The sequence below is a fragment of the Xenopus tropicalis genome, chromosome 2 (genome assembly GCF_000004195.4).
Source record: "Xenopus tropicalis strain Nigerian chromosome 2, UCB_Xtro_10.0, whole genome shotgun sequence".
NCBI lineage: Eukaryota > Metazoa > Chordata > Amphibia > Anura > Pipidae > Xenopus > Xenopus tropicalis.
Window position 1 is genome coordinate 29,353,717 of NC_030678.2, and position 13,101 is coordinate 29,366,817.

General features: G+C 38.4%; 1 long non-coding RNA gene across 1 annotated transcript in view; it reads right to left on the bottom strand.

Annotated features, from left to right (window-relative positions):
* Positions 1-13,101, bottom strand: part of LOC105946508 — a 46,405-nt gene that overhangs the window by 30,370 nt on the left and 2,934 nt on the right. The window contains exons 3-14 of the long non-coding RNA XR_004221234.1: positions 12,594-12,646; positions 11,823-11,862; positions 11,128-11,170; positions 10,307-10,349; positions 9,314-9,452; positions 8,157-8,209; positions 7,284-7,326; positions 6,294-6,432; positions 5,143-5,195; positions 4,342-4,384; positions 3,711-3,753; positions 2,791-2,833 (exon numbers count right to left, since the gene is read on the bottom strand). This is a non-coding gene — a long non-coding RNA (uncharacterized LOC105946508). The remainder of the gene's footprint in view (positions 1-2,790; positions 2,834-3,710; positions 3,754-4,341; positions 4,385-5,142; positions 5,196-6,293; positions 6,433-7,283; positions 7,327-8,156; positions 8,210-9,313; positions 9,453-10,306; positions 10,350-11,127; positions 11,171-11,822; positions 11,863-12,593; positions 12,647-13,101) is intronic.

The following is a 13,101-nucleotide window of genomic DNA, read 5'->3' on the forward strand; positions in this document are numbered from 1 at the left end:
TTCAAATGCTTCCGATCTTGTTTCCGTTGCTTCGGCAAGGTGAGGATTTCATTCTTTCTACTGTAACATGATATATTTCATTTTGTGGAAAAGTTCATGGAGAGACATACTTGTCCAACTCAGCTACTTGATAATCTCTAAACACCTGCTATATATATGTACTGAAAAATCAATTTTTGCGATCAAAGATCGAATTAGTAATTTTAACATTTTTTAATGGGTCGCAAAGCTCAAAATTGACTAAATAGTAGAAATTTTTTCCTATCACAGCTCCCAATGACTTCCACATGATATTGCAAATGTACCGGCAATGTACTTGTAAATTTTAAATAATTAGTTCTCTGGACCAAGCCAACCCCCGATCCGCATTTGATCCACCTCGTCTACCCCCAATTCCCTCTCCCAACTTGCCTCGCTACTCTGCACTACTAGGTTCACTTGCTGTGGGCTGTAATGTCGTAACTCTGCCCCCTTTTGCGTCTTGACCCCATCCTGGGCACCACTGATTCGCCCCCTAGAAAACATACTCCCACCCTGTCGGTATTAGACATAACAAAGATTACTTGTTTTTCTACCAAATCCATTGTTATGTCACTGACTCCCCCACTACAGATTACTGTTCCAATAATATCTTTTGGGTATTTCTTCAATAGGGTTTGGATTCAGTTTCACAAAATTCGAAAATGAAACTGATATAAAGTTTGTAACTTTTAAACTTTTAGATGTTATCTATTAACTAAGGGACATTTGGATGATATAATTTATTAAAGGAGAAGGAAAGGCTAAGTCACTTGGGGGTGCCAAAGTGTTAGGCACCCCCAAGTGACTTTAATCGCTTACCTTTTACCGCAGGTGGTGCCCCTGTTAGGAGAAATCCACACCAGCCCGGGGTAGCTGTGAGCGCCTCCTCTTCCTTCTTCGTGCGCTTGCGCAGTAGAGTGGAAGGCTGAACTTCAACAAAAAAGTCAGCTTTTCACTCTACTGTGCAGGCGCCGGCCCAGGGATTTTGACAACGAAGGAAGGACGAAGCGCTCGCTGCAGCTACCCCGGGCTGGTGCGGTTTTCTCCAAACAGGGGCACCAGCCTGGGGTAAAAGGTAAGCAATTAAAGTCACTTGGGGGTGCCTAACATTTTGGCACCCCAAGTGACTTAGCCTTTCCTTCTCCATTAAATTATAGTTTTTATATTTGTGCATTTATTTTATGTGATAAACCTTTTTTTCATCATTACAGAGGAAACAAGATCGAACAGATCGGAACATCTCTGTATCTGTCGTGGTAAGCAGAGAACTGAGCAACATTTCCTAAACACCATTTTCCTACCTATTTGCGTTATCAAAGCCATGTTATTTCCTTGCCTATAGATTTCTAAGCACAATAACCTTGATGAGGTTGCACTATATACATACTGAATTCTTATTAATCAAAACTAAACAAACTGGATTAAGTCAACGTATTCCCAGTTGGCCACATTCCCCTATTATTTCTTCTTTGAATAATAAACATTTGTAAACATGTGTCTACTAATTGATAACATTGGTCACTTTCCTCACTTTTAAAACCATTTAATATTGAAATTCGCTGCAGAATCATCCATTTCCACCTCCATATAGATGACCCATATAATAGTGATTTATTGATTTTATTGTTAAAAACCGTTGTTGATGTTTAGGACCTACCAAGGGTAACCAAGTTTAGATACTTAGGTATAACTGGGTCAACTAAAGATAATGGATACTTCACTTATAATGTAATAACTGACCGGCAGACCCCCTCGACTAAATTATAAACTAAGCAGTGTATTAATATTCAAAACTAGGCAGTAGAGACATATCTGATTGGCTACTAGGTACAGTCTACTGACTGTTCCAAAACATTGTCATATTGCATAAGCACCTGATGGCTGGAGGAATGTGCCCTACAGTTATAAAAAAAAAATATATTAAAAAATATTGATAACTTGCATTGGCTAATAGGCCTTCAATTCCATAAAGTAACATCAACTTATTTCACTCAACCAGGAGGAGCCCACGGAAGAGCCCAACCAATCAATCTGCCTGGTAAGCAGTTAAGGAGATGGTATCATAGATTCCTTATGTTATTAGCTTCTTTCTATATGTTGTGTTGCCTTTGACAGAATGTACCATTTAATATGACTGTTTGCAAACAGCTAACTATAGCCAATAAACCTGTACCCGTATAATATGCGATATAAATGTTATTTTGATCCACATATGGATCTGTGCATACAACAGTTATAGCACTGCCCCCACCGCCCCAATTTAGTAGATATCCATGGCTCTGATCAATTTTTCTCTCTTAACCAGGAACCATCTGTTGGATCTGGCAACCCTGTTTGCCAAGTGAGTATCAAATAATTCAATAATAAAACACCAGTCCCTTAATATAACATATGACCTATTTTACCTTTATAAAATGCTGAGTTGATTTGATAACTTGACTTTTATCTCTTAACCAGGAACCAACAGAAACCCCTGGCAACAACAACTGCCAGGTAAGTAGGTTTGGTTTTCGGAAGTTTAGGGAATTTGTATTGTACAAGGTACATTTAAGATACTAAACGACAGAGTTATAGTAAGTTGATTAGATAACTTTCTATGTCTTAGGAGGAGGAACCAGAGCAGACGATGGAGCAGGCTATAAACAACTGCCATGTAAGCATAAGAGAGGGATGAGAGGGGGCAAATAAAAATCACCCTATATTTTATGAATGCAAGGCTGTATATCAGCTTCTTTAAAAAATATTACAACTTGTAACATCTTTTCTTACCTTTTTTTAATCAGGAGACTCCAGATTTCCCTGATATTAACATCTGTCAGGTAAGACAAAATAATAGGGTCACAATATAAAAAGAAATTTTAAGAGAATATTAAATTAGAGTTTCGCTTTGGGGTGGCAATTTGTTAGGCACCGCCTACTTGGCCATAAATTCAGACTAATGCCACATGGGAGGGGGGCTGATCTTGGCCTTCAGAAAAACACCGGCCACGAATAAGCCCCTACACTGGCATCAGCCTTCTTCCTGGTCTGTACCCAGAACCATTGCGTCAGGCAATGTATTTAAAAGGGCTCCGTTTTTATTGGAGCCATGAAATTATTTTTAAAAATCTTTCTTTCTGACTTAACCAGGAGGAAGAACTGATCCAGGAATCTTTGGATAAGCGAGGAGTCCCTCAATTTAACACCTGTGAGGTATGGGCCAAACATTTTGCAGGGGTCCCAAATTGTTTAAAAGGGCTCAGTTTGTATTGGAGCTACAAGGGTCATGCATATATATCTGTAAAGAATAATATTATTATTTACCCAACAGTGAAAATTATTTACTAACATAGTTTGGTATGGGCAACTGCATTTGAGCAAGTTAGCCTCAGTTAACCGGTCAGCATCTGTTTCTTACCAGTCTTCTAGCGTTTATAAATTGGTTGCTACGATTCCATACACTCATACATTTTAACTCATAGGCTACTGCCATACGTGCTAGGTTCTCGGCTGTGGATGAACACAGGCTGAGAATCCGACCCTATGTTCCTAAATGCTTTTTGATGTGTCACTACATCCGGCATTTCCCCTATATAAGTAAATAAGTACCACTGTGTCGGGCAAATAAAAATCACCCTATATTTTATGCAAGACTGTATATCAGCTACTTTAAAACAGAAATATTACAATGTGCAATATCTTTTTCTTACCTTTTATCAATTAGGAGACTCCTGAAATCCCTGATCATAACATCTGTCAGGTAAGAAAAAATATTAGGGTCACAATAGAAAAAGATATTTTGATAGAATATAAAATCCAGATTGGCTTTGGGGGGGTCCATTTGTTAGGCACCGCCTACTTGGCCAGAAATTAAGGCATCAGCCTTCTTCCTGGTCTGCACAAAGAACCATTGCGTCAGGCAATGTATTTAAAAGGCTCAGTTTTTATTGGAGCCATGAAATTATTTTTAAAAATCTTTCTATCTGACTTAACCAGGAGGAAGAACTGATCCAGGAATCTTTGGATGAGCGAGGAGTCCCTCAATTTAACACCTGCGAGGTATGGGCCAAACATTTTGCAGGGGACCCAATGTGTTTAAAAGGGCTCAGTTTGTATTGGAGCTACAAGGGTCATGCATATATATATCTGTAAAGAATAATATTATTTATTACCCAACAGTGAAAATTATTTACTAACATAGTTTGGTATGGGCAACTGCATTTGAGCAAGTTAGCCTCAGTTAACCGGTCAGCAAATAAAAATCACCCTATATTTTATGCAAGACTGTATATCAGCTTCTTTAAAACAGAAATATTACAATGTGCAATATCTTTTTCTTACCTTTTATCAATTAGGAGACTCCCGAAATCCCTGATCATAACATCTGTCAGGTAAGAAAAAATATTAGGGTCACAATAGAAAAAGATATTTTGATAGAATATAAAATCCAGATTGGCTTTGGGGGGGTCCATTTGTTAGGCACCGCCTACTTGGCCAGAAATTAAGGCATCAGCCTTCTTCCTGGTCTGCACCAAGAACCATTGCATCAGGCAATGTATTTAAAAGGGCTCTGGTTTTATTGGAGCCATGAAATTATTTTTAAAAATCTTTCTTTCTGACTTAACCAGGAGGAAGAACTGATCCAGGAATCTTTGGATGAGCGCAGAGTCCCTCAATTTAACACCTGTGAGGTATGGGCCAAACATTTTGCAGGGGGTCCCAATGTGTTTAAAAGGGCTCAGTTTGTATTGGAGCTACAAGGGTCATGCATATATATCTGTAAAGATTAATATTATTAATTACCCAACAGTGAAAATTATTTACTAACATAGTTTGGTATGGGCAACTGCATTTGAGCAAGTTAGCCTCAGTTAACCAGTCAGCATCTGTTTCTTACTGGTCTTCTAGCGTTTATAAATTGGTTGCTACGATTCCATACACTCATACATTGTAACTCATAGGCTACTGCCACACATGCTAGATTTTCGGCTGTGGATAAACACAGGCTGAGAATCCGACCCTATGTTCCTAAATGCTTTTTCGTGTGCCACCACATTTGGCATTGACCCTATATAAGTAAATAAGTACCACTGTGTCGGACAAATCAAAATCACCCTATATCATAATCAAGATTGCATTTACCTTGTCTTTCCCTTTCTTAACCAGGAGGCTCCTGCGATCAACGATCCTGAGATCTGCAAGGTAAAAAGAAATTATATGGTCAAAATACCAAACTTTTATAACAGAGCACCCTCTACTCTCTAACATTGGCCAGGGTTATGCAGAGTAGTTACTAATGTTGCACAAAAATTTTTTGCGAAAAATTTGTTGTATGAAAATAATTTCCATGCATTTTTTGTGATGCACATCATTTTTGATATTTCCTAAATTTTTCGGGACAGATTTGCTCATCACTACTCTGCACATCACACTGGATTGTTTTTATCAGGCACAAGGTGCAGAACACAGCCAGAACCTGGAGAGAATTGCTTTCCGAATGAGCACTTATGGGCACACATTTGTACCACTAAGTGTTCTTGTAGTGCTCTCGGGGGTCTAATTAAATGACCCTTATGTCTCAGATATAACCAGACTGAATTCATACTGGCTCATTTGTTTCTAAACAAGAATATATTTTTTATTAAGCTAAACTGATACAGTAAAAGTCTTTTTCCCCCCCGAAACCAGGATGAATCAGAAAGCCTCCCTCAGCAGGTAGAAGTGGAGCAGGTGAATAACACCAACTCCTGCCACTTCCAGGTAAGGAGAAAATAACGATAACAATAATTTTATCATATCCTTTAGTGAACTGAGCGATTCTATAACATTTTCTCTCTTAACCAGGAAACCCTGGAAGAAAGTGACGATCCTCAACCTGAGATCTGTGAGGTAACCAGCAAACACTTGTATTATGTAAAAGAGAAACACAATTATATTAAAATATCCAACTCGGCTACCTAAAATTCATCGTGACCGTATCTCTAGGAAGCCGAATAGATCTAATATAACATGTTTTAATGACACTTTTAAGCTCTCAATGAGATGGTTGAGAAACTGTATTTTTATTTACCAGGCGTCACCAAAAGAAACTGGCACCAACACCAGCCAGGAAGAGGGCTCGGTAAAGGAACTGAGCAAAGAGGGCGTGAAAGATCTTAAGGAGGTTTGAGCTTAATTTAATATTTTTTCTCTCAATATAACATTAAATCATTTTAAACCTATTTGGACTCCAAGCAGGCCCCCTATCCATCTGCATCATGCAAACTCTTATGTAGGCCCCATTCCACTCTTACCTGAAGGTCAAATGCACAAGGGCTCCGTGGGGTGGTTGGGCACCAATTTTTGCCTCCGTTGCCATCCTCTCAGGTCTTCGACATCTCTCATTGCCATTCTAGAACATGCACACTAAAGCCAAGATCCAGGCAGGCTACACTATACATACAAAAATATTGAAAAATATTGATAACTTGCATTGGCTAATAGACCTTCAATTCCATAAAGTAACGTCAACTTTTTTCACTCAACCAGGAGGAGCCCAACCAATTGATCTGCCTGGTAAGCAGTTAAGGAGATGGTATCATAGATTCCTTATGTTATTAGCTTCTTCCTATATGTTGTGTTGCCTTTAACAGAATTTACCATTTAATATGACTGTTTGCAAACAGCTAACTATAGCCAATAAACCCGTACCGGTATAACTTGCGATACAAATGTTATTTTGATCCACATATGGATCTGTGCATACAACAGTTATAGAACTGCCCCCGCCGCCCCAATTTAGTAGATATCCATGGCTCTGATCAATTTTTCTTTCTTAACCAGGAACCATCTGTTGGATCTAGCAACCCTGTTTGCCAAGTGAGTATCAAATAATTCAATAATAAAACACCAGTCCCTCAATATAACATATGACCTATTTTACCTTTATAAAATGCTGAGTTGATTTGATAACTTGACTTTTATCTCTTAACCAGGAACCAACAGAAACCCCTGGCAACAACAACTGCCAGGTAAGTAGGTTTGGTTTTCAGAAGTTTAGGGAATTTGTATTGTACAAGGTACATTTAAGATACTAAACTACAGAGTTATAAGTTGATTAGATAACTTTCTATGTCTTAGGAGGAGGAGCCAGAACAGACGATGGAGCAGGCTATAAACAACTGCCATGTAAGCATAAGAGAGGGATGAGAGGGGGCAAATAAAAATCACCCTATATTTTATGAATGCAAGGCTGTATATCAGCTTCTTTAAAAAATATTACAACTTGCAACATCTTTTCTTACCTTTTTTCAATCAGGAGACTCCAGATTTCCCTGATATTAACATCTGTCAGGTAAGACAAAATAATAGGGTCACAATAGAAAAAGATATTTTAAGAGAATATTAAATTAGAGTTTCGCTTTGGGGTGGCAATTTGTTAGGCACCGCCTACTTGGCCATAAATTCAGACTAATGCCACATGGGAGGGGGGCTGATCTTGACCTTCAGAAAAACACCAGCCACAAATCAGCCCCTACACTGGCATCAGCCTTCTTCCTGGTCTGCACCCAGAACCATTGCGTCAGGCAATGTATTTAAAAGGGCTCCGTTTTTATTGGAGCCATGACATTATTTTTAAAAATCTTTCTTTCCGACTTAACCAGGAGGAAGAACTGATCCAAGAAACTTTGGATGAGCGAGGAGTCCCTCAATTTAACACCTGCGAGGTATGGGCCAAACATTTTGCAGGGGACCCAATGTGTTTAAAAGGGCTCAGTTTGTATTGGAGCTACAAGGGTCATGCATATATATCTGTAAAGAATAATATTATTTATTACCCAACAGTGAAAATTATTTACTAACATAGTTTGGTATGGGCAACTGCATTTGAGCAAGTTAGCCTCAGTTAACCGGTTAGCATCTGTTTCTTACTGGTCTTCTAGCGTTTATAAATTGGTTGCTACGATTCCATACACTCATACATTGTAACTCATAGGCTACTGCCACACATGCTAGATTCTCGGCTGTGGATAAACACAGGCTGAGAATCCGTCCCTATGTTCCTAAATGCTTTTTCGTGTGCCACCACATTCGGCATTGACCCTGTATAAGTAAATAAGTACCACTGTGTCGGACAAATCAAAATCACCCTATATCATAATCAAGATTGCATTTACCTTGTCTTTCCCTTTCTTAACCAGGAGGCTCCTGCGATCAACGATCCTGAGATCTGCCAGGTAAAAAGAAATAATATGGTCAAAATACCAAACTTTTATAACAGAGTTAAAGCACCCTCTACTCTCTAACATTGGCCAGGTTTATGCAGAGTAGTTACTAATGTTGCACAAAAATTCTTTGCAAAAAATTTGTTGTATGAAAATAATTTCCATGCATTTTTTGTGATGCACATCATTTTTGATATTTCCTAAATTTTTCGGGACAGATTTGCTTATCACTACTCTGCACATCACACTGGATTGTTTTTATCAGGCACAAGGTGCAGAACACAGCCAGAACCTGGAGAGAATTGCTTTCCGAATGAGCACTTATGGGCACACATTTGTACCACTAAGTGTTCTTGTAGTGCTCTCGGGGGTCTAATTAAATGACCCTTATGTCTCAGATATAACCAGACTGAATTCATACTGGCTCATTTGTTTCTAAACAAGAATATATTTTTTATTAAGCTAAACTGATACAGTAAAAGTCTTTTTCCCCCCCGAAACCAGGATGAATCAGAAAGCCTCCCTCAGCAGGTAGAAGTGGAGCAGGTGAATAACACCAACTCCTGCCACTTCCAGGTAAGGAGAAAATAACGATAACAATCATTTTATCTTATCCTTTAGTGAACTGAGCGATCCTATAACATTTTCTCTCTTAACCAGGAAACTGTGGAAGAAAGTGACGATCCTCAACCTGAGATCTGTGAGGTAACCAGCAAACACTTGTATTATGTAAAAGAGAAACACAATTATATTAAAATATCCAACTCGGCTACCTAAAATTCATCGTGACCGTATCTCTAGGAAGCCGAATAGATCTAATATAACATGTTTTAATGACACTTTTAAACTCTCAATGAGATGGTTGAGAAACTGTATTTTTATTTACCAGGCGTCACCAAAAGAAACTGGCACCAACACCAGCCAGGAAGAGGGCTCGGTAAAGGAACTGAGCGAAGAGGGCGTGAAAGATCTTAAGGAGGTTTGAGCTTAATTTAATATTTTTTCTCTCAATATAACATTAAATCATTTTAAACCTATTTGGACTCCAAGCAGGCCCCCTATCCATCTGCATCATGCAAACTCTTATGTAGGCCCCATTCCACTCTTACCTGAAGGTCAAATGCACAAGGGCTCCGTGGGGTGGTTGGGCACCAATTTTTGCCTCCGTTGCCATCCTCTCAGGTCTTCGACATCTCTCATTGCCATTCTAGAACATGCACACTAAAGCCAAGATCCAGGCAGGCTACACTATACATACAAAAATATTGAAAAATATTGATAACTTGCATTGGCTAATAGACCTTCAATTCCATAAAGTAACGTCAACTTTTTTCACTCAACCAGGAGGAGCCCAACCAATTGATCTGCCTGGTAAGCGGTTAAGGAGATGGTATCATAGATTCCTTATGTTATTAGCTTCTTCCTATATGTTGTGTTGCCTTTAACAGAATTTACCATTTAATATGACTGTTTGCAAACAGCTAACTATAGCCAATAAACCCGTACCGGTATAACTTGCGATATAAATGTTATTTTGATCCACATATGGATCTGTGCATACAACAGTTATAGAACTGCCCCCGCCGCCCCAATTTAGTAGATATCCATGGCTCTGATCAATTTTTCTTTCTTAACCAGGAACCATCTGTTGGATCTAGCAACCCTGTTTGCCAAGTGAGTATCAAATAATTCAATAATAAAACACCAGTCCCTCAATATAACATATGACCTATTTTACCTTTATAAAATGCTGAGTTGATTTGATAACTTGACTTTTATCTCTTAACCAGGAACCAACAGAAACCCCTGGCAACAACAACTGCCAGGTAAGTAGGTTTGGTTTTCGGAAGTTTAGGGAATTTGTATTGTACAAGGTACATTTAAGATACTAAACGACAGAGTTATAGTAAGTTGATTAGATAACTTTCTATGTCTTAGGAGGAGGAACCAGCGCAGACAATGGAGCAGGCTATAAACAACTGCCATGTAAGCATAAGAGAGGGATGAGAGGGGGCAAATAAAAATCACCCTATATTTTATGAATGCAAGGCTGTATATCAGCTTCTTTAAAAAATATTACAACTTGCAACATCTTTTCTTACCTTTTTTCAATCAGGAGACTCCAGATATCCCTGATATTAACATCTGTCAGGTAAGACAAAATAATAGGGTCACAATAGAAAAAGATATTTTAAGAGAATATTAAATTAGAGTTTCGCTTTGGGGTGGCAATTTTTTAGGCACCGCCTACTTGGCCATAAATTCAGACTAATGCCACATGGGAGGGGGGCTGATCTTGGCCTTCAGAAAAACACCAGCCACAAATCAGCCCCTACACTGGCATCAGCCTTCTTCCTGGTCTGCACCCAGAACCATTGCGTCAGGCAATGTATTTAAAAGGGCTCCGTTTTTATTGGAGCCATGACATTATTTTTAAAAATCTTTCTTTCTGACTTAACCAGGAGGAAGAACTGATCCAAGAAACTTTGGATGAGCGAGGAGTCCCTCAATTTAACACCTGTGAGGTATGGGCCAAACATTTTGCAGGGGTCCCAATGTGTTTAAAAGGGCTCAGTTTGTATTGGAGCTACAAGGGTCATGCATATATATATATCTGTAAAGAATAATATTATTTATTACCCAACAGTGAAAATTATTTACTAACATAGTTTGGTAGGGGCAACTGCATTTGAGCAAGTTAGCCTCAGTTAACTGGCCAGCATCTGTTTCTTACCAGTCTTCTAGCCTTTATAAATTGGTTCCTAAATGCTTTTTGATGTGTAACCACATCCGGCATTTCCCCTATATAAGTAAATAAGTACCACTGTGTCGGGCAAATAAAAATCACCCTATATTTTATGCAAGACTGTATATCAGCTGCTTTAAAACAGAAATATTACAATGTGCAATATCTTTTTCTTACCTTTTATCAATTAGGAAACTCCTGAAATCCCTGATCATAACATCTGTCAGGTAAGAAAAAATATTAGGGTCACAATAAAAAAAGATATTTTGATAGAATATAAAATCCAGATTGGCTTTGGGGGGGTCCATTTGTTAGGCACTGCCTACTTGGCCAGAAATTAAGGCATCAGCCTTCTTCCTGGTCTGCACCCAGAACCATTGCATCAGGCAATGTATTTAAAAGGGCTCTGTTATAACTGGAGCCATGAAATTATTTTTAAAAATCTTTCTTTCTGACTTAACCAGGAGGAAGAACTGATCCAGGAATCTTTGGATGAGCGAGGGGTCCCTCAATTTAACACCTGTGAGGTATGGGCCAAACATTTTGCAGGGGTCCCAATGTGTTTAAAAGGGGTCAGTTTGTATTGGAGCTACAAGGGTCATGAATATTATCTGTAAAGAATTATAATAATATTTACCCAACATTGAAAATTATTTACTAACATAGTTTGGTATGGGCAACTGCATTTGAGAAAGTTAGCCTCAGTTAACCAGTCAGCATCTGTTTCATACTGGTCTTCTAACGTGTATAAATTAGAAAATAAAAAAATACCACTGTGTTGGGAAAATAAAAATCACCTGATATTTGATGCAAGACTGTATATCAGTTTCTTTAAAACAGAAATATTACAATGAGCAATATGTTTTTCTTACCTTTTTTTCAGGAGACTCCCGAAATCCAGGCTGATAACATCTGTCAGGTAAGAAAAAAAATTATAGGGTCACAATAGAAAAAGATATTTTATGAGTATATCCAATCCAGATTCACTTTGGGGTGGCAATTTGTTAGGCACCGACCGCTTGGCCAGAAATTAAGGCCAATGCCCATAGGGGGGCTGATCTTGGCCTTCAGAAAAACACCGGCAAAGTATCAGCCCCTACACTGGCATCAGCCTTCTTCCTTGCCTGTACCCAGAACCATTGTGTCAGGCAATGTGTTTAAAAGGGCTCAGTTTTTATTGGAGCCATTAAATTATTTTTAAAATCTTTTTATTCTGACTTAACCAGGAGGAAGAACTGAGCTACACGGGTCATGAATAATATCTGTAAATAATAATATCTACACAACAGTGACAATTATTAACTAACATAGTTTAACTGAGGCTAACTTGCTCAAATGCAGTTGCCCATACCAACCAGTCAGCCTCTGTTTCTTACTGGTCTTCTATCGTGTATAAATTAGAAAATAAAAACATATGATTAGTTGCTACGATTACATATACTCATACATTTTAACTTACAGGCTAATTCAACAGGTGCTACATTCTTGGTCTGTGGATAAACACAGGCAAAGGATCCGATCCTATGTTCCTAAATGCTTTTTCGTGTGCCACCACATCCGGCATTGACCCTATATAAGTAAATAAGTACCACTGTGTCGGACAAATCAAAATCACCCTATATTATAATCAAGATTGTATTTACCTTGTCTTTCCCTTTTTTAACCAGGAGGCTCCTGCGATCAACGATCCTGAGATCTGCCAGGTAAAAAGAAATTATATGGTCAAAATACCAAACATTTTTAACAGAGTTAAAGCACCCTCTACTCTCTAACATTGGCCAGGGTTAAGCAGAGTAGTTACTAATGTTGCATGAAAAAAAATTCCATTCATTTTTTGCGACGCACATAATTTTTGCTATTTCCTAAATTTTTCGGGACAGATTTGCTCATCACTACTCTGCACATCACACTGGATTGTTTTTATCAGGCACAAGGTGCAGAACACAGCCAGAACCTGGAGAGAATTGCTTTCCGAATGAGCACTTAAGGGCACACATTTGCACCACTAAGTGTTCTTGCAGTGCTCTCGGGGGTCTAAGTAAATGACCCTTATGTCTCAGATATAACCAGATTGAATTCATATTGGCTCATTTGTTTCTAAAGAAGGTTTATTTCAGAATATTTTTTATTAAGCTAAACTGATACAGTAAA